Here is a 26,219-nt window from a genome sequence, read left to right as displayed (position 1 = left end):
TAATGTACATTCATCTAGAACTGGGATCCTTACATTAACTTAGGGCTAGGGTGCAGTTAAGGTTAGGATTAAACTGCATACGTGTGCTGTCCTAAATGTGCTTTTTTTGCGCTTTTTGGATCCATTATGATGTATTATGTTATATATTATCATACATTGGATATAATAATATATACTTTATGAGACTCAACCGGTGGATTGCACCTCTCCAGTGCTGATTTTACTTGTCTTTCTATCATTTTTTGTTTGTTCTAATTTTGATACCTAGCTTGAATTCTAGATGTCTTCAAACTGGAAAACAAACCATTAGGAGATCTAAGTATTACCTATGTGTTATTTCTGGTCCTCAAATTGCTGAAGAATTTTTTTTTCCAGAGAAAGAAGTGCCATACAAATGGCAAAGGATTTTATGCAACCAAAAGGCAATATACCTGACTAAGGAATTTCTCGGCCTCTGCACCTAGAGGCTGGCATTTATAGGGTGAGCTGGTACAGGGTAACTTTGGTAGCGGCCTCTCAGGTGTTTGAACGATCTGATATCATTTGAAGGCTTTTATAGCACGTTTAGACGGAAATCCATCAGAGCCCAGTAGGTATCTTCTTCTGGTTGAGGTTGCTGGTCAATCTTCACGATCATTCCCAGCCACCACTCATTATCGCTGTAATTGCCTGACAGTAAGACAGTTGGGTCTGTATCAGAGCGCTAACATCAGAGCTGTGAGTCAGGAAAGACTTTGGGGTTTCTGAGGCTTTTTCATGTCCTAAAAAGAGCTCAGATCTAATGTAGACATTAATTGCAAAAAGATATCGTCTTTACAACATGTCTGGTTTCTTCCCTGAGTCCAATACTGTGACATTGGTCTCATCTGCACAAGCTCAGCTAAGCCTCTGTAATCCACTCTTGAATCTAGAAATTCACTGAGTTATTCATTCCTTTCTAAGTGTTGAAAGAGATGAGATAAAAACATAGAGACTGTAAATGTCCTGTAGGGAGAACCATTGGGAATTCCACTGGGAATTTTGCCATTAAAGTGAGTAGATCCAAAATTTTGCCTCATCATCTTTAATTGCTCTTCAAAAGCTCTAATACTGTCACTCTTAATTTTGTATATTTGCTGAAGAACGTTCAGAATACACAGTGGAATTTTTGAAAATTTTAAATATTTTCAAAGTTGCACACTTGAAAATTTTCTTAATGACACAATGTAGGAAAGAATAAATGGCAGAAATGAGAAACAAAATATTCCCTCAGAATTCTGAGTGTGAGGATCCAGACGACTGTAAGTTCACCACTGGTGTGTTACAGGGCCTGAAACTGTGTTACAGGGCTAAGTATTTACAAGAATTTCAGGCTGTAGAGGAAGCTAGTTAAAATGCCACTGCATCAGACCAGATATTACATTATAATGGATCACACAATTCAAATAACTTCACAATTTCTTTCATTTCATAGAAAGATATTATGCCGTTTCCACGTGTTTAAAGAAAGTACACTTTGACACAGCTATAATCACAAGAAAAGTAATACTCTAACATGAAAATGAAATAGGACATTATTATGCCAGTAGATAGCAAAAAAAGTGAACTCATCTTTTCTGCAAGTGAATTCCCCAAACTAAAGATAAAAAAACAGTGATTTAATTTCTGTAATAAATATTGTAAGAGAGAGAAATCCAAACCTTTGCTTTCTGACCTCAGCAATATTTGTTATTCATAATAAACTGTTTGGATTACTAGCCTCAGCTATTTTACCTTTTTTTCTTTAATATGTTCCTTTGTGTTCTAGTTTTGGGGATTTTTACAGTGCCTGAACAAATAACTTGATTCCAAGTGTAGAAACAGTAGCTATAAGGAAGCTGTAGAGAAATAAACAATATAGTCCTATGGCATCTATCAATAGTATTTCTTTGTAATTCTCCTGCTGGAGCTACCATAGGGTGCCACCATCCCAGACACCCCACTTGGACATGAAAGGGAAGGAGGCATTGCATCAGACTGTATGATCACCATTAAGACAGTGCACCTGGTTGAATCTGGTTTCCTCCAGATAGCCAGCAGAAATAGAGGACACGTGTGAAAGCTGTTCACATACACTTTAGATAAGCTTGTGCAAAGATGGTCACATTACGAAGAAGGTGGTATCCATCGATGCAAACGTTCTTCAGCATGTCATTGAACTAGTGGTTGTTCTCAAGGTATCTAATATCCTCTTTGTTATTGGCATTTATAAATAAGAGAAAATAGTGGAATTATCTTACAGGAGGTCTTTACTCCCAATTCACAACAGGTAAAACAGGAAGTAAGTCTCTTCTTTTTGCCTCTCTACACCTGCTTGATTTGAACCCCAGCATGTACTTTCCCTCATTGCAAATTTTTGTATCGCCATGTCCAGCAGCACTCTTCTCTTCCCAGCTTCTGAACTGCACCTGTCCATTCTCTGCCACTGATTAAAGTCTGGTTTGGGTTCCTTATTTCTATATTATCTTGTAGAAGCTGAATCATGCGCACAGGCTCAGATTTAGCACTGTCTTCATAGCCAAGTGTTCTACTCTGGGACAATGATAAAAATGTTAATTTGAAATTTGAGAGTCCTCAAAAGACGATTTATTAGAGCTCTCTCTCACATCTGAGGAAAAGGACAGATTCTGCCCGATTCCACCTCCCCTCTCAGCTGCCCTGGGGCGACTTTCTGCTCCAAGGGTGTGATTCAAACTGTCACACTGAGGTCTGCAAGAGTCACCTGTGTTGCATGCAAAGACTTTTGTGTTACAAGATCACCTCTCAGGTTTGGAAAAATTACTTTTTAGAAACATAAATGCCGTCTACTGGGAAGTGCTCACTTCCAGCCTGTGTCTTCCAGACCAAAATCAACGAGAGTAAGATAGTTCCTATTTCTTCCTTCTCTGAGACAGAGGTAAAGAAGATCCATCCTGCTCTCAAGTGTGATTTCCTCATCTGTAGCCACTTTCCTTGCATGCAACCCCCTCTGTCACATTGTTCTTTGTGCATTCAAAATATTGGCAAAATAGATTCTGGTACCATCCCCAGATTTTTACCATCCTGAAAAGTTGTGACACCCTCCAGGCATAGGATGTGGCTAACTGAAGGCATTGAGCTAAGCAGGCAGTGTGTTGAGGGAATCTTACACCATACCCATACACTGCCCAAAGCTGGCCCTGTAAATTTTGTACATGAATTCTTTCAAAAATGTGCTTTTCCCATCAGTCAAACATCTTCTGTGTACCTCTGTATATCAATTATGGTTATCTATTTTTGTTAATTTTACAATATTTGTTTATTTTATGGTAGCTTGCAAGGCTGTTCGATTTTCACTGTTATTTGAAATACTTTTGTGCAAGGTACTACTTTACTACTGCTCTTTTATTTTTTTTTAAATGTGCACGTGTTCACACATCAGTCTTGAGAACAGCATGCCATGATTATTTTTCCTTACGAATGGAGGGAATAGCTGACTTTTTCTATTAATTTTCTAAATGTCACTTCACAAATTCAGATGGTTTGTAGCCACTGAAACTGTCCTGGGTAGGTTCTACTGTTTACATATTTCTGTAAGAAAACTTTTAAACTGATTTGACCTGGTTCTAATATTTTCAATACTCTTTCTTTGAAAGCTTCAAAGAAGACTGAGGATAACTAGTTTAAATGCTGAAATCCCTTTTTTCATGTAGATTGTCTTGATATTTGTGACTATGGGATGAAATGTCAGGTATTTATAGACTCTTTTTCCAAAAAAATGAAGTATGAAAACATTTATTTTATCCTTAAAAAATAATTATACTTAAAAATAATCCTTTACTATACCCTCCTAAAATCCTTATGCAATATGCCTCTCACTCTCTTTTATATCAAATGTGTTCAGTTTAGAAGACTGAACACTGAGCATCTTAAGAACTAACATCTTAAGATGGATCTGGACTTTTTTCTGCTACTTAAAATTTTATGCAGTGCAAAGAGCATGCTCTGGGAATGCTTGCCAGCACCTTTGCTAACAATGCAGAAGGGAATTTAGATCACTCCTCCAAAGCTCTGCACTAGCTCTGCAGTACTAGTCTTGGTAAAAATGTTTAACATATATGTAGTAAAGTGACTTGAAATCCTGACCTTATGGCAGTCAAAGAAAGCCTGGCCATTAATTCTGAAGGCTTCATATGCCCTCTTGCTAATTTAGCAATGCATATTGGTGTATGGCTAATGAAAAGAACTACTCGAATTGGTTTTTTTGACGAGGGCTTGGATCTGTGCAGATTTCAAAACATATAAAATATAAGTGCTTTTAAATTAATTTTCTCCTTGTGACTACAATGCTATAAAACATTGAATCTTTATTGGAAAGTTGTTTTGTTTGGGATGATGGTCTTTAAAGTGAACAATTCACATGTCAGAGTGGTATTTTCTTCATGGACATATTGCGAAATTTATATTTAAATCCTTTTTAAAATCTATTCTTCCCTTGCTATATTTTTGCAGGTTTATTTTATGTGCAAGGAGCAGATATCCTGAGCTGCCTAAAGATGATATTGTAGCAGAATTGTTCATTATCCTGGTCTTTTTAGATCTGACTGTACACTAATTTTTCAAACTTTTGATTATTTCTCGTTAAATGTATGTGAAAGTTGCACTTCAGTAGTGGGACTGATACGTTTACAGCATGTAAAAGACTCACTTGTACTTCAACAATGTATTTGACTGTGCTGGTATTTATTTCAAGTATATAAATTTCTCAAATTGATGACCACACATTTGTGTATCTATTTCATCCTGGCAAAAGATTGCAATATTTTCCTCAAAGAAAATACTTCCCATATATTTTTTCCTCATGCAGCTAATGTTGAGAGGGTTTGGGTTGGTTTTTTTTAAATAAGGGAGCAAGACAATGTTTATTTTCTTATTTGTTTATTCATTTAGAAGAAGAGTTAGGTCATTATGCTTAAGTGTACTGCTCTCTTTCTTTGAAAGTGAATGGAAAAACAAGCTTCTAGTTAACATGAATGTTTGAAGGGATTTCTTCTGAAAAGGCAGATTCTTCTGTTGGAATTTTATATTTCCTTATCTTCAACAGGGCCAGACTTTAAAGGCCTGAAAGCAGCTCCCATTGATTTTTCTGAAAGTCCTTAATCAAGTATCCAAGAAAGATATTTGACCCTAAATAGGGATTTCTAGGGCAAAGGGAATTTGTCTGGGCAGTCTGTTTCTGAAGGAATAAAGCTATGTTCTTTCCCTTCTTGAAAGGCTGTTGATGAAAGAAACATGAGGAACGGTTCAGCAAAATCAAAACAAAAAGGTTCTAAACTGCAGGTATAAACAATATATCTTTTGCTAAAGCTAATGTTGCTTTGTGTTAAAAGCAGAGTTCAGATTGCCGGGAGTTATACTCTGTGTGATGATTTCCTAACTCACAAGCACTGTGTTGAATAAATTCGAAAAGAAAACCAGGGAAAAAAGAAACCCTGAAGGTAAGAGATGATGAACAGGTGTTGCACTGTCTTTTATACAGCAGGATGCAGATCTCGAAGAGGGAGGTGATGGGGACAGAAATATGGTGGGGTGGTGGTTTTAAGCCACCCCAGTGCCCTGCCTCCAAGCAGAAACATGGTACCTCTTTAAAACACTAGTCTGGTGTCCAAGCAAAAAGCCCTCAAAACATCATTATCCCAGAGAGAAAGTAAAAGAAGTGTTTGGACTTGGATTTTTGTGCAGAACTAGGACTGACCGTACCCAGCGTGGAGCAACCTCTGGGTTGGCCAATCTGCCCCAGCAGGCTCTGTCCCCAAACCAGGGGGCTAGCCCTCTTTCCTACCTCCAGGCAGGATGGCTTTGAGGTTGACACCATGCCCTGGTGGATGCCTTCCCTGAAGTACAGAGATAACCACTGCCAATGGCACTGGGAAGAGGAATGGCACCCTGAAGGCAGTGGGAGGAAAGTGTGATACTGCATTGGAGGCTGCAGAGGTATACCTACAGAGATAACCTAACCCCAACTAGGTAGTGGTCTGTTTCCCTTTTTTTTAATGGCTGCTTCCTATTTGGTTGTTTTCTCCCCTCTTTTTTTTAAACCGCATTCCTAACCAAGATAGTCTATGATGTAAAAATCAACAAAACAAAATCCCAAACTTCTGAAGAGATATTCTATCTGCCACCCCAGCTTCAATAAGCTAATAGGTCCATTTCAAGCAATTTATTTTGTCTGTTAGAGTTTTAAGTACTAGGTTATATTTAGCCTTCTCATATTAAAAAGGAGCTGTTTATCTATGTTCTTTTTAATACAACACGGGGAAAGTGATAAAAAGTCAAAATAAAATGGAATATTTATTATTTTGCCCATCTGTTAGTTACATTTGTTTTTTGCATCCCTGGACAGAGCGGAAGTAAGTTTGCTTCAATTAATTCAAGCAATTCTCTGTTGTACTATCCAAACATGATGTCTAATTTTTGCAGCCTATTTCAGCTCTCAAAATAGGTGAAAGGAAAAGATCCAGACATATTTGAACAGGTGTAGTGATAACTTAGCAGGGTATATTTTAGGGGTGAGGGGGGTTGGGGTTTGGGGTTTTTTGGTTTAGTTTTGGCTGAGTGGGTTTTTTTTCATTTCCTTGTGTAATTGCTTTCACACACACACACATGAAAAAAAACCCTATAAAAGTAATCACTGAACTTCCTCCTTGCTATCTGCAGTTAAGTTGGAAACAATGAATTCCCTGTACTTTTTGCCCCTGCCCTGTATGACAGCACCATATCTTTGATGTTAGATTTCCAGTAGGTAACCTTGTTACTTTGATGAAATGTCTTTGAGAGGTGGGTTCACAGTAGAGAGTTCACTAGTCTTACTGTCATAAAATGGGAATTTTAAAAGAAACAAGAATGTAAGCTGCTTGCTCTTTAGGCTTAGGGAAGGCTTTGTTACACTCCAAAGCCTGCAGATCTCATGCATAACCCAAATAGAAATTATTTTCCCATTAACTAGGTCTCTTTTCCTGACTATTTTATTGTATTAATTTTATTTTATTTTATTTCTTACTGGCTTATTTCAGAGCAGTGTCCAGCAGCCTAGTAAAGAGCAGGGTACATCCCCACTTGTCCCCACATGCCACTGCCACTCTCTAGGTTGAAAGAAGAAAAGGAACAAGTATGGCTCCTATTGGGATCCTACCAATCCCCAGTAGGATGTCAGGATGATCTGCTGGTGAAGGTTGAAGATTTGGAAGTCATCAGAGTTATAGCATCTATTGTAAAGAAAGCCACCATGCCATTACATGGCTTGTGGCAACTCACCAGCTTTTCTTTTCAGCAGCCAACCTTCCTGTTAAATTGTGGAAAAGCAAAACCTTGTGGAAAAGCAAATATTTCATCTAAGGTGAATTGTCTGTGGTAAATAAATTTTTTAAAGGTAATCTGCTTGAGGTTTGCCTTTATATTCAGGAGAGATTTATCAAACCTTTTTCTTGTTTCCCTGTGTAATTTTAGAAACCCCAACTAGTGAAACATTTTTACAGCTAAATAAGTAGCTCAGCTTCGCTGGGGAGTAGGCTACAGAGACTGCAAACACTGACAGTTTTGCTGAGATAGTTTCATGGCTCTCTAGCACAAAGTGATGAGCAAAGAAAACACCAACTCTTGATTAAAAAGAAATCCACTTATTTAACATTCTTGCTTTTAATATCAATTTAGCCTTCAAATAGCCAGTGTGAAAGCAGATGCAACATTGCGTATCTTGCTGGTATGCACTAAGCCCTTGAATGCTTTCATTTTAATTTGGAGCTGAAGCTTGACCTAATTTAAAGTTTTGCAGTCTTATAATTATAAATTGGATGTATTCCAATGGCTAGTGTTATATCAGATATACTTTTAAAATGAGTTCCAGATTTTTAGTTCTTGTCACAAGATCTGTATTTGCAACCCGTGGGTGACAAGAGTAAAATCTGTCCCTATCCTCGCTGGAAATCTGAAAGTTAATTTCCAGACATAGGAAGTGTTGGTTCTCAGCAAAACAATCAGAGATGTCAGCTTGCCAAAATTAACTCATCCTGCGGGTGGCAGAGGGCATTTTACTTGGAGGCATCTATTTTATACTCACATTCCCTATTGTCTGCTTGTTCACAGGAGGAACTGGTGGAGTGAGAGAGCTGACATCCCCCCATCCTGCTGCCGAAATGCCTTTTCTGACCATTACAGGGGGAAAAGCTCTGCGAAACTATTTCAGTTTCAAGTGTGTTAGCCCATTCAATCATGATATATCAACTACTTCTCTACAATAGAGAGCTTCCTTGGACATTTAGGCTGTGTTTTTGCATTGCAAACCAGCTTCCTTTTTACATGTGAATTCATAGATGTAGCCTAAAAAAACTCTTCTGTGCAGAGGGCTGAGGTGTCCTGGGGTGCCAGGCTGGGAGGCGGGGAACAAATGCCCTCTTGCAGGAGCACTGACCACCTCCTAACCTGCTGCTCCAGGGCAAGAAGCACCTCTTGGCCCTCTTGGCCCCCAACACAAGCAGGAAGCAACGAGTATTTTAAAAACCAGAATCAAACCAAAGGCCCTAAGCACTCCACTGCATTTCCTGCTCTCCCCCTGGAGACAAGAGCATGAAGGGAATAAAACATAAATGGCAGGTATTAAATGTGGTGCTGAACACGTGGCTGGAAGGTATGCCTGTGAGAGCTATGCCACATAAAGATAAAAACATAAATATATAGTATATGACAAAATTATATATAAAAATATATATTAACAATATGTTTGATTTCCTATTTATGCTGTGCAGTAGCATTATTGTTAAAAAACTATTATAATGTGTTGTTTAAAAACAAAAAGCAGTCGTGTTTTGTCAGGATGATTTAACACCATAAACCGTAAAAATAATCTATCACAGAGAAGAGCTAAGCTTTGGCTGGAGACAGGACTAGCATGTGATCGTTAGAGTTTAAGTGCTGGCAGTTGAATGTGTTAGTACCTGTCAGAGGAGCTGCCCTAATCGCCCCTGTGTGCAGGGCAAGCCTGGCTGAACTGGGAGGTGAAGTGGGTTAGTCCAAACCTCAGTAAAATATACTGAGGTTAATGCAGTCAGGAAGAAGCTTCAGCCACGGTGTTTTGGCTCGTCATTGAGGAAGGCTCTATGAAACTAAAGTTGGGGTTTGGTCATTCAACTGAGAGGCAGTAAACTATTAAGCTGTTGTAATTTGGTCTTGTTCATTTGAGAGCTTATGTCTGTCAGTGCCGCTATGGGTGGATGGGAGCTGACTTGCCTGTCCTGCAGATGCTGAGCAGGACGTGTGTGTGCAATACTGTGGTTTCTTACAGCCCACCCATTCATACAAGGTTTCTTTGCCCTCATGGTTTTCTATTTTGCCAGTGTTCTTCCCCCACTTGTTTTTGGACAATCAAGAATATGTTTCTTGGTGTTTTCCTCTGGGGAAATCTACACAAGATTTTTCTGGGAGGAAGCCATCCTAGCAAGGCACCAGAAAAAAAGGTGCCTCTTGCCTAAGCAAATTCCTGAACTGGAACTTCCACTATATTTAAACAAGCTATGATCTCTGCATATCAGAAATCACATCTCAGTGGAGATTTTATCAGACGTACTCAGTATGGCCCATTATGGTTGACAATATGACCCTTTAAATCAAAATTATTTTAGGAGGCTATTTGTTGCTGGAAATGAAAAGTGATATATTCTAAATGGACTTTTCAACTAAGCGAAGAAAGGACTCAGTGCTTCTTTGCTGGATTTGGAAACTCTCCAAGGAAATTTTTAAAGTTTGTATCTTGTTTACAGTGTGTTCTCACTCGCAGATAAAATGTTACGTTTTCTTACTTTAACAGTTACTGACAGAAAATGTTTAACAAACAGCCTAACACAGAAATTTACAAAAAATAATGTCCAGGAGGATACAGAAGACAGTTCTATCCCAGATGAACATCATAGCTCATCAAAGTAGAAGCATTTCATTTTATTTATTTTTACCATCAATTTGAATGTAAATTCATGAGGCTTACATCAAGTTTGAATCAGGTTCATTTTGTCTTATCTTTTTTTTAAGACAAGAAAATGAGAACAAAGCCGTTAATATCTCTGGTTCATGTTTTCCCCAGTTTGTAATGACACACCAGGAGACTCATAAGGTCTAGAAATAAATGTCTGCAAAAAACCTCTGTGTTCTTTTTCTTTGTAGCAGGCAATTGCACAATCAGAGTTGACTTTTTACTTCAATTGGTCTGTGAAAAAAACCTGTATAAAACATTGAAGATTCCATTCTAAAATCAATCAAGCGTCTTCCTGACACGAAACCCCCACTTCAGATCTACTATATGTTGTAATGATAAACCAGGAGTAATTTCACTCTCTTGTTACAGTTTTGAAAAAAATTGTGAACTCTATGCAATAAGGTTTTATCACCTATGTTCTGGAGATGTAATACTACAGGAGCAACGATTTCCAAACTTGAGTAATTTATTGTGTTTTTTTAATAAAGCTGATGTTTTTGGTTTGTTTTGCAGTCTGAAAGTGAGAGATGAAAATGATGATGGAAAAGGGTTATCCCTTATAGTTGTGGCTGTAGAAGCCTTCTAAACCAGAGCCATCTTTTCAACTATTAAAGAGTTGCTGATGAGTGGCCAATGACTACCATATTGACCTGCAGACTAGAAAGTGGACAGGGGTTGCTCTGTCCAGGCTGAAAAGCGAATAGATACAAGGCTCGTGGAAGAGCCAGGGCATTATCCAAAGGATTTTTGTTATTTACAGATCTCCCTAACATGCATAATAAACCGTTTCTGGTTAAGGAATCTCTTTGCTGCATGTTTATTCCTTGTCAGTAACATGAGAAGTATATGACTTCTGGGTTAAATAAGGCCTTTTTGGTATCTATTGTCAATTCTATTTACAAACGCATGGCTGCTGGTTGGTTTTAACTGAGCCAGACTTGGAAAGGTGCATCTTTTGGGCTGGGGACACCAGGCGCAGCATTCTCAATTAAAGTAGCCAGAGGATATTTTTGATGTGATGCCTCTTTAAATCCTTATAGATTTTTAAGGTGAGACTTTGCAAGGAGGCTCTATTTATAAACAGCTTATAAAAGATTAATGGCTTTTTTTTTGCCTAGTGGTTAACCAGATCTTACAGTATATCTCCTGACAGGTTACTTACGTTGATTATGTCCTCATGAACATTTGTACTTTGTAGCTGCCTTTTTCTTCACCTCATAAACATGTGGGACACTTTATGCTCATGCGTCAAGTACACTGACTCATTAAACTCTCCGGTAATCTGTTCCAATTTGTACATAAAAATAGGATGCACTGAACACCCTTGAGATTCACCCCAAATAATTCTATGGCAATAACAGAACTATGAACACCCACCTATATATAATTAACAATAACATCTTTTCTAATTCTGAAAGATACAGTAAATTCTGTATTAGAGACATTTTAAATGATGATGATGTAAAAAAAAAAAAATTCCTCGCAAACTCTATGTAAATCAGGTGGTTTTTTCTGCAAAAAAGCTCTCTAGCTTTTCCATCAAGAAAATCATTGTCTAGTTAACCAGACAGCAATGCTAGAGCATTAAAAAATTTGATTATGTAAGTACTACTAGAAACAATGCCTGTTGCTCTATTTTGGATGGGGGAAGAGAAAGAATAGTCTAGTAGCTAGTTGGACTTGAAAGATGAGATCTTTTTCCCAGTATTGCACTTAAGGTAAATCGCTTAGGCTGGGCTACATTTCATCTGACTCTGATCTAATATTAAGATGTCTAAGTTTGAGATGACGGCTTTGCACCACCCTGGCATGAGAGATGGGGATGGGGATTTTTCCAGAGGGTTATTCAGAGGATGAGCCTGGGGTGACATCCAACTTCAGCTACTGAAATTAGGGCAGACAAACACTGTGCTTTGTTTCTCTGACTCATAGCATAATGGCACAGAGAGGCTGGACGTTAAATGTATTTAATACAGACAGGCACTCAGGAAGGCTGATGTTGGAGGCAATATCTATATCTCAAATGGATACACAGACAGATTTTGTCAGGACGTTCCCAGTGGAGAGCACTTCCAGGGGTTCTTTATTCTTAGGGTCTGTCTGTTCAAAGTATGAGTGAGGCTTTAATTGAGTGGGAACTTGGGAGAATAAAGCACCTTTGGTAAAATAATTAGCATTACTTTAATTAATGTTGAGTAATTAATGTTACTTTAATGTTAAGTGAGAGAAAAGAAATTTATTGCTCATGCCCTGATTACGAATTAACCACTTCTGTAGAAACTTTAAAGAAATGTCCAGGATTTCACTAAGAATGTAAGTCTGAAGATGCTGAGCTGCTGTGCACTAACTTACTTGGAAGTGAGAGACACAAATCAGTAGCACGAGATTTGCACTGATCTGGCTCTTCTTTATTATTCACATACCTGATCAATTTACACAGTTCCCACTCCACAGTCAAAGAAAGTTACTCTTAGAATAGGTGTTATCAGATTTATAGTAACTGAGAGCAGATTGCGGTATTCACAGAAAGCTAGGATTTTTATTTTAGATAAACAGTAAATAGAAAGTACAGCATTTAACATTTCAAGTTATATACATTGATTTAATTTTTATATCACCATTTTACTACCATTTTTATATCCCTGTGAAGCTGTTCCAAGAAAAACCTTTCTTTCAGTTCAAATTCATTTTTCTTCTTGACTTGCATGGTAAGAGGCTCAGTTACTAGTGAACATTGAACATGAGTATTCATAGCAACAGATTTCAATTTTGCAAGGAAATTCCAAGTATCTATAAAGAACCTTAATATGATGCACTTTAAATTCTGAGGAGGGCACTATCTAGTCTGGAGCACAGTTTAGTGGTTCTGGAAAATAAATTGATAGAAATAAATTAAAAGTTAACTGACTTTTATTTAATTATCATGTTGCTAAAGTTTTAAAAGGCAGATGTCACTTGGAATAGATCCTATTCTCCAGACCCACAACAAAAATAATCAATAAAACATATTAGCTTCGATGCTTTCTCTGCATGTAGAAAATAGAAATTCTGTCTCTCATCTGCGACATGCCGCTCCTGATTCTTGTGCATCAAAGGTGCTGTTTTCCGTGGTGGAAATTAAGAAGAAATGTTTTCTGTCGCCCCAGCTATCCTAGCCTGCTCCAAACAGCCACCCGGATCCAGCACTTTCACACAGATGCAGGCAGCGATAGTCAGATGGCTCCATATGAGCTGTTGCTCAGTTTTTGGGTGCAGTTCTGACCATGCTCAGTCTGTGATTTTCCTATATGTCAGCACTGTCCTTTATCACCTGTATAAATCCCAGAAGGAGTTAGAGGGGATAAATGGGAAAGGGGGATGTACGCTCAGGATTTCATGGGAATAGCAGCCATTTCTGTACTATCTGTCTTAAAATGGAGACCAGTCAGGTTTTGCTCGTTCTACAGAGAGATAATTTTCTGCTTGAGATCCTGCAAATTAATTGCCAAGTGTCTCAGCTATCCCAGGAGAGTCGGTGGAAGGTGTATTGATAGTACCTGCAGATAGCTGGGAGAGATGAGCAGTTAATGGGATTCACCATGTCACCTCCCCTCCGGGGGAACACGCTTGTGGTTTTAACTTAAAAGTCAAATTCACCCATCAGAGAAGCTCTCCAGCTTTGCAGGCTATGAGTTTCTCTCCACACTCAGGATTTCTAGGCTTAACTGCATGATTTCTGCATGAAGGGAGGAGATTTGGTCACTGCAGTGCAAGGCCGAGCAAGAGCTCTCCTTGGGATAGCCAGCAGAGACTGCCCCACTAGGGCTCATTCCCAACCTAGTCCTGGGCATGTCATTTGGGAAGGGGTGGGAAAGTTCCCTATGGTAATGATACATGCTGTAAAAGATGGACTTACTGAGTATATGTTCCAGGGCTACCTAAGCAACATGCAATGCTGCAGCCAGCTGCACTGAAGGAACCACTGGACTGCCCACCATGTGCTGCGCCTATTCCCTATCAGTCCCAGGATTGTATCAATTAAAAGCCAGGAATCTACTGTCTCATAAAACTTAACTGGCAAGGTCTGTAAAGTGGATGAAGGAGCATCTCTCATTTTAGCACACTGCTGCTTGTGAAATCTGCAGCCCCTTAAGAATGAGGGTACTTTTGCAAAGCCTCTGCCCCACTAGGTTGTTGAAGTAATTCCCCACATACATAGACCCAGTGCCACTGCAGACTCCAGCAGATTTCAACGGCAAGGTCACACAACTTGGGAAGGTTTAAAGAACAGTGGAAGCATCTGCATGCACAGGGCTGATAGCCAGACAACAAGGTAAGCTGCTAACATTCGCAGGTTGTATTCAGCAGTGCAATTCAGTAGAGAGTAACCTGTGGGAAGTTCAGCAGACTGTGGAGTAAGGAGGTGTTGAGTGTTTTGTTAAAGTATATGTGGCTGGGCAGACAAGCCTGTATAGCAGTGGTCTGGGTGAAAACACAGGTGGGCTACAGACTCCTTGTTCAAAAATTTTACTCAGAAAAATATATGTGAAAGCAAGGTAACAGTCAACAACTAATTCAAGCAGAATGAAAGCCTTATGAATTAAAAAATTAGGATTGTTTCTTGGATAACAAATAAGAGGTTCTGCTCATCTTCATATTTTTATTAATGCCCATGAGATTGGGTATCGGGGGCTGAGAGAAAGGGGTGATAGACACTAGATTGCATCAAATGAATATACAGAGACAAATGCTGCAAATAAATTTTCCTTAATACACGGACACATATACCAAGTGCTATAATACTGCCACCCCAAATGAATGCCTGTAAGTCTTAGCAAATACTTCACTTATCTGTGTGTGTGGATGTCCAACATGTCTGATGAAATAAGAAACGTTACAAGCTCTAATCTGCAAGTGAAAATGAATTAAAGTCTTTCTCAGGTTTGAAAAGTTCAGTGCTATGAATTTTTCAGATCGTCATTGCCTTTTCAAACAGTTCTGCACCGTTTGGAAGGGGGAGTAAAAACGTTCACCATCTCACAGTTAAGCTTGTTTACATGAGACTTAAGGTTGTTCTTGCAGGCCCAAGGGGCTCAGCTAATCACCCGGACCACATAGTGAAACGACCTCCAAACTGTTAGAAGTTCAGTCATTGCTACTCCACAGCAAAACTAATGGGTATGATTATATCTTTGTTTGTAGCTGGGGAGGGGGGAAGCTGCACTTGGCTCTGCGCTGTGTTTCATACTGTGCAGGTACGGTGGGGTCCCCACGCCAGGTTCTCTGAATCCCCTGCTGAACCCTCCTCTCCGCTTCCAGCCACCTTTGTTGCCTGCTCTCCTGGCTCTTCCCAGCTTCTGCTTCCACCTCTGAGGCTGTTGTTAGTCCCAGCTGGGGAACTCCATACCTCACAGGCCCCCGCCAGCATGTTTCAATTACTAAAGCTAACAACTGATTTAACACATTTCCCAATTATGATGTGCAAAGACGTCATGCAAAACCACCTCCAAACTCTGTAAAAGTTTTGTTTTTACAGAAATAGCAACAGAAGGGGAAAAACTTCCCAAGAGGCAGGAAAGGGGACACGGGAAGGAGGCTGACAAAAGAGATGTAAGGGGATGGAGCAGGACTGTACATTTGATCTGATTTGCACCATGGTTGTGCTGTGTAAGGCATCTGAATGCCACCTCTGCTTTTGGGGTATGTGTGTGGGGAGGAGGACATTTTAGACGTTTTAGCCTATTTCCTGCATGGAAAATGAATAGATCTTGGAAATTTAACATCGAGTTTCTGAATAACCTTGCTAACTTCTTCCCTAATCACCTGCTTTTGTGCCCATCCTCTCCAGAGGCCCCTTTGTATTTGGATCTTCCCTGCCAACGGGCTAAGCATGGTTATACATGTATTTGGCAAATAAAGGCACGATTGCCATTGCATCAGAGAGCACAGGCAGCGGCTCTTCCCAGAAGGTTACCTACTTGCTACAGAAGTCTAGGGGGGAAACAGTGGGATGAAGCCATTTTAGCTGAGCTCAACCATGTACTCTGTCAAACAAAGAGAGCATATGTAAATATAAGTAATTACAGAAAGAGTATCCTAATATTTACCTAATTTGGAATTGAAGTTCCTTGGAAAAAGGGGAAACCAACCGGGATAAATCTAGACAAGGAAAACTGGTCTGTACTAATGCATCCTTAATAGACCTCCCCAACAGATGATTAAGAGAATCTATTTCCTTGCATGAATATATGTTGCTAATGTGTATATATATACATATAAAAAAATATAATTGCTACCATACCCTACCATGCCATGATTTCCTAACATAATTGTCTACTACTGCCCTACTGAATTCCTGCCTCCAGCTCCCCCCCTCTCTCTTTCCCTGGGAAATATGGATTTGCAATGTCTGACTGGTCCACACTGACCTTAACAGAATTACTTCCAATCTATGCTGGCATCAATGAGAGGGACGTCTTGTCCTTTCCTATGCCTATTGTCAGCAAAAAAAAATCATTCTTTCATAGTTGCTACAACATGTGAATGGGGAATGTCTGGGATACTGTTGCAGATATTGGGAATTTGAAAGCAAAAGGTGTTTACCTATGTGAAGCTAGTGAGCCTAATCTATAAGAGAAATAGAACATAGAATTTCTTTGCTGATCAAACTTAATTTCATTAGCTAATGAGTCATGTAATTAAAAGCAATGTGTCCATTTTCCTGTCTGGCCAGACAGCTCCTGGTAGGTGTTGCTGACACCACCAAATGAAGGGGACCGCTGGGACCACAAAATTAGTTAGAGAGGAACTGAATACTTATGGCCTCATTGCAAGCCTAGTTCTTTGCACTGTAGACATCTATAGCTTCTTTTTATGAAGTACAATCTCCATTCTGGGCACCTTCTCCGAGGATAAGCCTTAATTTAAGAAGCATGCTTTCACAAGACAGTGGAGTGAATAGGAAATTGTTAAGGATATTTTCTCTTCCTAAAACAAGAGGTATTTTACTGTGAAAGAGATGTAAATCACAGCAGGGAAACTGGCCAGCTAAACAACCAGGGGGCTACATCTGGGGAAGAATTAAAGTTAGTCTCTTTATTACATACCTTATGAAGGTGCATTTGAAATGCAGCTACAAGGATGGCAACCGCCTGTCTCCTGCACCCACAGCCGCAACGAGCTGCTCCTTGCGTCCCTTTTGGAGTGCTGGCTGCCCTGCAGGCTAGCTGCCCCAGGATGTGCTAGCCTCCCCGGAGGCTCACTGCCTGCTTGGACAAGAAGTCAGGACCCAAGGGCACCACCAAGGCAACTGGTGTAAGACAGTCCAATTTCCCATGGATCCTGCAGCTTGCAGTGCCTCCAAACTGCTGCTGCCAGGGCCACAGGGCAACAAGTGAAAAGTTTGTTTTCTATACCCTAGCCAACAGAGTCCTAAAGACATATTTTTTTACCTTTTTGTGATCTTGCACAGAAGGAGATGACTTGCAAATATGTTCCTCTATGCTAGATTCTATTTCTTTATTTCCATGACACTCTGCATTGTGTATTTGCCAAGTAATTCCAGGTTGTAATTCATTCAAAACAAAGGAGTTTGTGTGGTGTTTATTCTTTAATGATTGGACAGCGGATTAGAGCAGACTTTTGGCAGGGATCCTTCAAACTTGTTTACATTTCCATCTGTCTCTGCATCTTCTTGAGGTTTTTCAGGTTATTGTGCATGTACCTTATTTCATATTCCTAAGAGGAACAGGCATTTTAAAAATGGAAGTAAATTAGATATTTCAGGTTTTGAAATTTCACACTTAGGTATTCCTCAGTGTCTAACAGGCAAGGGTTTTTGTTGCCTTAGAATTCTGAACACTTTTGTTTCTTCTACAGCTAATTTATTATGCTCTCCTTGAGAAAACCAGATTGCTTGTTTTTTAGCCTTTAAATGCTTTGGTATAGCTTTTAGTCGTTGTCTTGCATTAATGCAGTGGATCTATAGTTAGGGAGACTAAGAAATATTTCACTTTCATGTGTTGGCTTCAACACTTTGAAAAATAGATCTTAGACTTGGTGTTTCATATTCATCTCCATTTTGCTTTTGAACATGCGTGGAAAAGTGGCGTGGTAATTTAAGTTGTTTTGGCAGGGAATTTGCTAGTAGCCTTTACTCCTTGAAATGCATTTGGAAATGCTTTTTTCTTATTTGAAAAATCTCAAAGTGTCATTACAATCATGTAGAGTTATTAAATACATATTTCAATGGAAGCTACGAACTCTTATTTTCCCTCGGATGCACATCTGTATGTTTATGGAGCAGGGGATTGACAGGCTTTTCTTCAGGAAGTTGTCGTTCTCCTTGTTGATCTGAATTATGTTTGCTGTGTAATAAATTTCTCTCTTTTTTTTTTGTGGTAAACCTCCCTTTGGTGTGTCTATACTGCCTTGCAGTAACCCGAGTGTTTTAAATGTCACCGTGAGCAGTTTAGTTCAAGGTATCTATGCAATTTGACCATAGAGTAGTTTTCAACTGCTTCTTTGGGGCATGATTGCAACCTAATCTCTGATAGGACTAAAGGCATGCCGACGAACAAGATGGTTTTTGCCATTTGAAATTTGGATTTTAGAGATTTTAATGTGTTGAAGTAACATGGCATTTGTGATATCAGAAATCTGAATAATTTTTACATACTTTATCTGAAATACTAGTGTTCTTTCAAACTGTTTGTGAAAACCAGTTTTGCTCTGCTAGCTCAAGAGGGGAGATGAAATTAGGACATCTCAGAATGCTAACTGTTCAAATCAGGTCTATTTAAATGCCATTAAACTGAACAACCAGAAACAATTCACTGTTGAGAGTCTTCAGCATGTATATCCAACATACAATATGCAAATACACTGTGTTTTGCTCTATGTCCTTATGTATAAAGTACATCCTGTAAAAGATATAAACAGCATATAATCCTGTGTTGCAGTGGTAGAAAGAAGAGATATGCCCATTCGGGTATCCTGCTGAAAAACAACAGCTTGCTGGAGCTGGCCATCTTTCGTAGGTGCAATATCATCACTAAAGTATGCTTAGCTTGTTTAATGGTCTCAGGGGACACCCCTGCCAGGGTCCCTCTCTGTGCAAGTGATGTTCAGCAGGAGTGAGCCTCCCCTCCCATTCCCTACCTCTACCTCATTCTGATGCTGCACGTTGGGAAGATAAGGCTGGAAATTAAGGAACAGAGACAGGCACCAAAGAGGTTGTTTGTTTGGATTCAGGTAAGGTGTCACCTGCTTTCAAAGCTACAAGAGAAAACCTCTCCAAAATGCAGAAACTTCCTTGCTCAATTTCAAAAACTCTGTTGAAGAGAGACAGGGAAGTGTTTGTCTGAATGGACTGATCCAGAGCAGATTAATTTATTTTCCTTGGTGCGTACATCTGTCTCTAAATATACAATAAGAACAATACAAATGACGAAGACTAATGATGTCCCCTCCTCTCATTTTAAAACAATGTCATGTCCTAAATCTCTCAGGACAGCACCACTGCTAACTCTGTAGGTCATTCTGCTGGCAGCAAGTTTAGAAGAAATATCCTTCGGCAGGGCGTGGGGTGGGGTGGGGGAGAAGGACAAACTTTTAGATGCACAGGTTCTTTTCTGGTTCTGAAACAGAATCGGGAAAGGATCTCTTTTACACCTATTATTGTTAAGCTATTTGGGCTGGATTTTTTTTATGTATTATCTCCAGAAACTCTTACTACACAACAAGACATTCAAAGATGGAAGAGGTAGTCCTGGCTATACAACAGATGAAAAAAACAATCAGATTAAAAGCAAATATGTAGAGAAGAGTGGAAAAGATCTTTTTTCCTTTGTTAGTGTAGGTCTGGAGCTGATCCACGGTGCTTGCAGCACACCAGTGTCCTCTGATTAGCCTCTGGCTTTGCTCAGATGGGGAACCCCATTTGTAGCCCTTTTGGCTCTTCCCTGCTCTGCTTCTCTCAGGCAGGCTGGTGAGCAGTGGGCTCTGTGTCCCCCAGAGTTGGCTGTGCCTACATGCCCCCTACTCACCCTACTGGCACCTTCCCAACACCAGCTCCTTGGCAGAGGTCTTTGGTAGCCAGAGATATCAGAGCAGGGCTCGTCCCACAGTGCATCACCCCACCTGGCAGCTGAGCTGGAAGAAAAAGAGAGGATGCAATGGTTTTCTGCTGGGACTGGCTGCATTTGCTCAGCTCCCAGTGCACAGGCTGAGACCAGCACAGGTCTGTGTTACGCTAATAAAGGGAAGGCACACAGCTCTCGCCTTCCTTACATACCACATAAGGCTTATCTCTGTATAGTAAACAGGACTTTGTTTAGCAACCCATGAAAATAGCCTTTTTGTGTGAGTTGCATGTGCAAATATCTCATTTGGGTCTAAAAGAACACAAAAAATGTGTATGCACACTTCCTTTTTTATGTTATTATTGTCATTGCTGTTATGAGAGTCTACATGTAACAGCAATTTGGGGTCATTTCCCTGTACACATTGCTTCTATCCTTCCATGTACTCAATCTGTCTCACACTATTAGGTATGAGAAAGATAATCTTTGCACCTTTAATGGGTTATCTTTTATTTTAAATGAAAAATTATTTTCCAAAATAGATGGAATGCTCACAGTCTTTGATGCCAGCTCAGTATACCACCGAGTATCATCTTGGCTTGTATCTTCACTACTCTGTGGTGGGATTTTGACAATAAACTGTTCATTTTCAGCAGTTTTTTTAACTTGTCAGTCTCAGAGATGTTTGAAAGCGACTTTTGATTCACAAAGTTTTATATATATTTTAGATGATGAAAGGCCAGAATTTTACTTTTATGTTTCAGCAATAAATGTGGAACCCTCTGAACTTTTTTAAATAGCAAATCTTATTAATTGTAGATGAAGGATTAAAGGAGATTTAAATAAGAGAAGCTAAAATGATTACATTAGTGGCGGCCCTGGCCGCACATTCCTTATCTTCTTTTTTTTTTTTTTTTTTTTCCCCTCTGCCTATCCCACAGCATTCTGTTCTCTGATAGCATTGTTGCTCACCTCTTCGCAGGGGTTGTTTTACCAGCTCCTGACCATGGCATCTGGAATGTATCCATCAGGGAAATCATACAGAAAATGAATCTGCAGCTGGTTCTCTGGTTCATTGGTTAGATAATACAAACCACGACATCTTTCTATTTAATACTTTGAAATGTGAATGCAGAATTCTTTGGTTTAAGAAAATAATGTGAAAGCATTTCAGTGGGATCATACATAGCCTTTCATATCTTTAAAGAATTATTGTTTTGAACTATACATATGCACTGTTCAAGCAAGCTGATAAATGGACCTCCAGGGCAAAAGCTTTCGAAATGAAAAAGGGTATACCTGGAGAAAACCAACGTTTCCTTTAAATCCAGCCTTTTCTCCTTCCTTCCCCAATGTCCCACTCACTTTATTTAGAAAATTTCTGATATATTCCTTAGTGGATTTGCTACCATTTAATATTTTCATATATATTGGATCAATTTTATGTATTGCATGTTATAACTGTAGGGGTGTATTACCAGTCCTTCTGCCATCCTCCATTAGAAGACAAATAAACAAACAGACTTTTTTTAGGAGATGATGATATAAATCTTATCTTTTTAGGGGGGAAATTTAAACTATGCATATCAACTGCTGTCATGCAAAACTGAATGATCTCTTGATTAAGCATTTTCTCTCCATAAATGAATATGACTTTTTTTTGAAAGGTCTATGAACAGGTGCTAGTTTGGTATGGTTTTATGTTGGTGGAAAACCCTCTACAGTGTAAAAACCTCTACTTTGAAACTACTTCCTAGATTCTTGAACAGCAGGAAGGAAATGGATGAACATAGAGTAGAGCATGTTTCCATGAGCCCAAGAACTATCACTGTGGAGCAGTTGTATGGCAGATTTGATCCAATTTCACACAAATGGAGTGATGGCTGATGTTTCAGAGAGCAGAACACGGCTCCTGTAGTGAAAACTACTAACCACCTTAATTATATTTTCATGCGTGGCCTATTTTATAGTGCAATTTTCCTGAAAGGCTTGCAATTTGATTTCTCAGACTCAGGAGATTAGTTTGGTTAGGGTTTTCTTTGAAAAGTAATGGTCACCTGGCAAGCTTTTACTTTATTTTTTTCTTCACGTGTGAACATATGTTACAAATAAACCCTATAAATAAACCCTTAAAACTATTCTTAAATGTGATAATGAGAAAAAGTCCAGTCTTAATCAGCATTGTTCAATGTGAATAAGTGAATTGCAAAAGACTGAGGAGCTGGTTGTGATGAAGTGCCTGGTTACTGTTCACCTTGGTTCAGAAATCGTCTTCGCATCCTGGATAGGATGACTGTAAGCATACATTTGCATATCTATGTGTCTGTAAAGCAATGGCCTGGCCTTTCTGGATGGTTCCTGTTCTCACTTACAGGCTGGTGTGTCCCTGAGTAATAGTACAGTCAAGTGAGTTGAAGATGTGAACAGGATTTGGCTATAGGGTGGAGGATAAATTCTAAGCCTATGTTTCTGACTATATAAATATTTCAGGAAAAACTATTATGGACTCAGTCTATTTACAGAATGCATCTTCCTTTTGATTCAGTCCCTGTTAGTATTTGCTGTGAATTGGATAGTATAAGGAGATTATTTTGCAGTATGGTTTAATCTGTTTCTGAAACAAACTGTCATAAGGGAGCACAATGCAGAAGCTGTCCAGAGATATCAAAAAGAAAGACATTTAGCCAACATGATTTTCCAAAAGCAAAACAAAATTGTGTCTTGAATCAGCAGTATATAATCATGAAGAGACTCGTTTTCGTAATGTCCTTGAAACAAATCTGCCATATGAGACAAAAATATAGTGTATAAAGATACTGTGGCAAACACAATGCAACAAGCTACTTCAATATCACCTGGATCCAGGAACCTGAGACAACACTAAATAACAACATTAACATATAAAATGATATTGCTGAGAGAAAGGAAAAGGAATTAAGGAGGGCAAGGGAGAGAACATTCTGCCAGTAGTGAACAGAGGTGAGATAGAAAATGGGTGAGGCAGATGATACAAGAAGAAGTTTCTTGTAGACGGTGGGAGCATGGAGTGGGGGGTGAATATCCTGAGAGTAGCAGGCATTTCAGAAAAGAGGGAATGGCGGTGCCAGCTTAGTGGAGGGAAGGAGAGCACAACAGCAGAAAATATTTCTACATGCTATTATATACACATTAGAAAACTGGCTCTGGTGTAATTTTGTGGTATGTCTGTGCATTCATCAATGAAGACCCTGGGTTTATTTTCATAGGGCCAGCTGCACAGTCCCTCAATAATTCTCCCACATGAGGACTGCCTGCTCACTAAGAACTGCAGATAATAGAAATTTTTTTCTCGTATTTTCAGGAAGATAAAAACCCATGGAGAACATGTTCATTTTAATGTGGTCACAGATTTGCCTGAGACTTATCTGGCAAGAAATGTTTTTTTTGGTGCAGGTCTTTTTTTTTCTGCCCCAGACTCCTCACCTACTACCAGTTCTTCAGCCAGCTAGGACTTCATTATCCACTTCCATTACACTGGGCAAAGGGGCTTACTTTTTCTCATGTCATGCTTCAAGGCACCCAACATGTTTTTTCAGCTTTAATTTAGCAGGGCAGCCCACAGGTTTCATACTGCCAGCCTATGCAGAGCAAGACAGAATGACCTGACACAGTAACTTACACGCAGGAGCAGTCTTCCCACTGCCTCCTGCAGTTTCCTCTGGGCCAACTTACCCTGCCAGCACGGGAGTTTCTCCCTCCTAACCAAACGGACATATCCTAGACCTCTAGTCTTTAAATGACTTGATTAGAGTATGCTCAGGTGTCTGTGCATGAAACCAAAAGTGCTTTTTGGATGACTGCCTTCAAGGCCAAAAAAAAAAAATCATTTTGTTCTTACTCTGATGAATCCATTTCATCCTTCTCCACTTCTCTCTTCTCAGGGATCATTGAGATGTATGATCTCAACGATCATATGACACAGATGCAGCAACAGTAGCTATCGGCAGAGACGTCTTCCTTCACAAGAAGGTTTCCAGGAATTCTAGAGTGGATACAGTGAAGTAGACCAGTACAATGCAAGGAGATATGACACAACAAAAGAAAATACAATTCACAGACAGTAAGACAAACTAAAAACAATTCAGAGGAAGAGATGACCTCAAAAATGAAGAGGAGGCTACACTACCAGTTTTCTTCAGGCAAGGGCAACCTCACTGAGGAGAATTAAAATCTGTAAATACTTCTGTAATTTGTCTGTTCTGCACACACAGCTACTGCAAGTGCTCCAGGGATGTTGTGTAATCATGACTGGGAGGCTGGGAGGGAGGGTGATCACTCTATTAGAATGTGGCCCACACTGTGAGAAAATAATAATAAATGGATTGCTGCATCTTCAACTCTTAATTTAATTTAATTTAATTTAATTGCATTTAATTAATATGATTTTTTAATCAAGAAGCAAAATCTAATGTATGATAATAACTCTGCTCTTCCAGAGAGCCTGTGAAAATCATGCATCTTGTTTGTAGATGGTACCAAAATCCATCTAGCTTGGGGGATAGATGCCTTATATTTCAAGGATATTGAGTTCAAACCCTATGAAGTTTGTACTTTCATTAAAATTTCCATTAACTTTTTCTGTTGGTATAGGACTTATGATTTAATTCTTTGTATTTATTTCAAAGCAGAAATTGATTTATAAGCTAACTTGTTTCTCATGTAAGAGGGAGAAATTAACTATGAGGCAAAGTAACTGTTCATCAGCTAGTGACTATCTTTATGCCATTTTGGTAATTTATTTGTTTATTTATTTCCAATATTCAGGTTTCTTTTAATATATAAACCATTCTTTAAAATACTCAGAAAAGCTAAGATCTGATTCAGATGTTGCTTTGCCTTTTATCTTCTCATGCTATAAAGTCCACAGCTCCACATTTGTATGAATAAATATATAACAGGCTCCTGCGATGTGTCTAATACCTAAACTAAAATGTCATTATGCTGAACAAATAGCTTTACTTTGTACCCTGGAACAGGATGGACTGTCAGTGAAAATCATCTGTGACACTTCTTTCTTTTTTCCTTGAACACAACGAAATTATAAACCTTCAGAATGTTAATAAAGTCTGTAGGACGTGTTCCACACTTACTGCATTTGTTGACACCAAACTGTGAATATTCATTACCATGGGGCAAATGCCAAGTCCACATTTGTGAAGCTCTTTTCTGGCTATGTAGATGAACATCCTGATGGGGGCAATTTGGCCTACAGCACCCACAACACACTTTAGACTTCTGTTCCATATGGCCCAGTTGCCTGGAACTAAAATATCTATAGAGCTGTAGGATGTCTTGTCCAGATGACAAGGGTGTTATTAACATGTTAGAAGAATAATAATAACTAAATATTCAGTGCTGAGACAGTTCTTCTCATATACTATGCATAACTATTTAATATTGTTGATATTTAAAAATGTACCTTTCAGGCTCAGTTCCGATTCCATTTGTCACATTGCTGTTTTTCAAGGTCTCTTTTTCCTACACTGATGTATTATTCTCCAGTCTGAAAAGTAATTGCAAGTCCTTGAGGCTCATAAGGGATTTGAATCCTTTGCTGACTAAGGATGCGGTTTAGATAAATGCTCATCATTAAGCGGGTATGTAGAAGCTGCGTTACACTGGAACCTCAATGTGCTCCAAGTGGAATTTGGTACTATAAAGCACAAAGATATTTTTCACGAAAGGATCCTTCTTGGAAAGGTCTCACATGAAGAAGAAGAGATGAGTAAAAACAAGCAACCTAACTTTCCGAACTGCTCTTTCACAATCGCCCCTCTGTCCTTTCACTCCTCTCATCTTGAAAAGAAGTGACACAATTACCATTTTATTATGTTGTAAACAAAACATGGCTAAATTCATCTTGGTTTCTCTGGATGTGGCAGACCAGTGATGTATGCACCTTCAGAACACAGGTATGTCTGAGGACCTGTACAGCCGGGGTGACCTTTGGCCACTCATTACCTCTTCAGGTTAGAGTTCCCTTCTCTGTGTACATGCAGCAATATTTTGTGGCTTGTGCTGCCTGTTCATATTAAATATAAACAAGTGTGCTGGTTATTATTATTATTGTTATCATTGTTGTTGTTGTTGTTGTCATTATTATTATTCAGCTTTCTACCCCA

This window comes from Leptosomus discolor, chromosome 1, assembly GCF_034619465.1.
Source record: "Leptosomus discolor isolate bLepDis1 chromosome 1, bLepDis1.hap2, whole genome shotgun sequence".
Classification (NCBI taxonomy): domain Eukaryota; kingdom Metazoa; phylum Chordata; class Aves; order Leptosomiformes; family Leptosomidae; genus Leptosomus; species Leptosomus discolor.
Note: the sequence above shows the minus strand (reverse complement) of the source record.